Here is a 2,659-nt window from a genome sequence, read left to right on the forward strand (position 1 = left end):
CCCCGCTCCATCCTTCCAAGGCCCTAGGGCTCGCCCCCTCCTCACCGCGCACCTCGGCCAGGCACCGCCGCTTCCTTCCCGGCGTTCTCAGGCTCCGCGGCGCGAACTCGCAGGACCTCCTCCGCCGCCGGCCTTCTGGCCCCGCCCTCTCCGACTCGCCATTGGTCGGCCCGTCACGCTCCTCACCGCGGGTTGGCTCCCCTCACTGGTCCGCCCCTCGCATTTCCGGGTTCTCGCGTTGACGTCGGCTTCCCGGGAAAGACTCGCCGTGGGCTACTCCCATTGGCTGGTTTCTGCGTAGCTCTTGAGCCCGCCGTAGCCAATCAACAACAGGAGAGGCGGGACCTGGGAGACGGCGCGAGCAGCAGGTGCAGAGAACCCGCGCAGGTGCGGGTTTGGGCACACTAGGTGCAGGCGCGGGAGGTCGGAAACTCGCAATCCCGCCCGCTTCTCCCCTGGCCTCAGTTTCCGTAGGTGCTGATGACTTGCACCTCTCCACCCTGCTAATCTGACTTCACAGCCCAGTTCTTATCCTCCACCTTGTGCTACCAGGATTAGCTTTTCCCCCTTTCTCTCACCCTCTCTCCTTTCCTCCCTGACTTTTAAATTTGGATCCTCCAGAGAAGGGCCTGGCTGCTTATTTTGCTTCCTAGAGAGACAGAGGATTTTTTTCCCTTCATGGAGAAGCTGAAACCTCCATTTTTTCTGAAACCTCCATCTTAACTCACAAATATTGAAACATCCAGGACCTGCCCAGTAATTCTAAGCATTAAGATGTTATGTCAGCCCGGCTGATGTGGCTCAGTGTTCCAAAGCCGACCCATGAACCAGGAGATCACGGTTCAATTCCCGGTCAGGTCACATGCCCGGGTTACTGGCTCAATCCCTAGTAGGGGGCGTGCAGGAGGCAGCCGATCCATGATTCTCTCTCATCATTGATGTTTCTATCTCCCTCTCCCGTCCTCTCTGAAATCAATAAAAATATATATTTTTAAAAAGATGTTATGTCAACCGATGGTCGTTGGTGCCAGTGCTAACAGGAGTCTCCAGTTTGGGCTGTGGTGAGGTGAGAGACTATGCAGTGAAAACAGCCCCGGGGTGAAACAGCACAGCTGTGGGACAGCAGGCTGTGAGGTGGCCTAGCAGAGGCGGCCCCAGTTGGGCATCGCAGCCCCCATGGGACAACACTCCTCTCTGGTGAGCTAGCTTTGGTGTTACAGCTCCGCTCTGCCGTCAGGATCTGACCTCCTCTGCAACACACATTCCCTTCGGGGTGTCACCTTTGCAGTCACACAGCCCTCAGTTCAAACCCCGTATTTACCACTTGCAAACTGACTACCTTCAGCGATTTGACCTCGCTGATCCCAGTTTGCTTTTTGCAAGTTTGGGACAAGGTGATGACAGGACAGCCTCCAGGGTTTTGTGTGAGGGCGAAGTGACAAGTGTCTGCTATTGCACTTGTTTCCCAGAGGAGGGCGTGCTGTATAAGCAGCTAAATGACGGGAAGTGGTTGGTGGAGTGGAAAGCAGTGAGGCTCTGGGGTCAGACAGCTGTGTGTTCAAACGCAGGGCCCGGTACTTACTATCTGTGTGACCTGGAGCAGGTCACTTATCCTCACTAAACTGGGTAATATGGGGCTTGTGGACCTATGTCCTCTCCTCCTGGGCATAAGATGATATAATCATCTACTTTTATTATTTTTTAAAATATGTTTTTATTGATTTCAGAGAGGAAGGGAGAGGGAGATAGAAACATCAGTGATGAGAGAGAATCACTGATCAGCTGCCTCCTGCATGCTCCCCACTGGGGATCAAGCCCGCAACCCAGCATGTGCCCTTAACTGGAATCGAACCCAGGACCCTTCAGTCCTCAGGCTGACGCTCTATCCACTGAGCAAAATCAGCTAGGGCAATCATCTACTTTTAAAGGTACCACCCTTTTTTCACCCCTTCTTGGGATGCCAGTGCAAACTCTTTAATGAGTGTAGGCCATGGTAACAAATCCAGAAGCCATGTGAGAACCATTAGTGAACCAATAGGGAAAGGTGGGGAGTGTGGAGAATGCGAAAGCACCTGTCTTGTTCAAAGTGGGCAGCAGCTTTTCAGCTCTAGCCTCCATTTATTATGCTAGGGTGCAGTCCAGAAATTGGCAGATTTTCCAGTTTTTTTTCAAAAGATGTGTCAGGCCTAGATTTTTCAGCAAAATCTCCAGATTTTTAAACAGTTGGCATGTTTACTTGCCGGCTACAGAGAGCTGCCAGATCCCTGCTTAAAGGCTTTTAAAATGGGCGGTAAGCCAGCCCATGAGTCTGCTTACCTGAATGTGTTTCTGTAGGAATTTAGAGAAAGCTGGCAATAGAAAAGCCATGTTATGAGCCTTAAAGACACTGAAGTCATTAAGGTCCCGGAAAATAACTATAAGAAAAAAAAACAAAATAAAACGGGCAGGAAATGATGGCAGTGAACTCAGGAAGCAGCTCCACAAATGACTCTGCAAATGACTGCACCACCGTCTTTGGACACCAGGGGGCAGTAACCCACCTGGCGTCACTTCCCCGGTTCAATCCCCATTGTCAGGAGAGCACACTCAATTTTCTTCCTGGACTTTTGTCTGCATTCAGCTGTGTTAAATGCACAAAATATGGTCCCTGAAGCGATAT

The 2,659-nt window shown here is 51.6% G+C and overlaps 1 protein-coding gene across 4 annotated transcripts in view; it reads right to left on the minus strand.

Annotated features, from left to right (window-relative positions):
* The window catches only part of FICD (FIC domain containing), a 9,606-nt gene extending 9,101 nt beyond the window's left edge, over nt 1-505 (minus strand). For 3 of the 4 annotated variants that reach the window (XR_001362758.1, XR_001362757.1, XM_014542466.1), the window contains exon 1: nt 53-505. The gene's annotated coding sequence lies outside the window, so the exon portion shown is untranslated. Of the gene's footprint in view, nt 1-45 lie in introns of all 4 variants that reach the window. The other variant, XM_014542467.1, reaches the window with a different exon arrangement.
* Nucleotides 506-2,659: the final 2,154 nt, after the last annotated feature.

The sequence above is a fragment of the Myotis brandtii genome, unplaced genomic scaffold, assembly GCF_000412655.1.
Source record: "Myotis brandtii unplaced genomic scaffold, ASM41265v1 scaffold303, whole genome shotgun sequence".
Classification (NCBI taxonomy): Eukaryota; Metazoa; Chordata; class Mammalia; order Chiroptera; family Vespertilionidae; genus Myotis; species Myotis brandtii.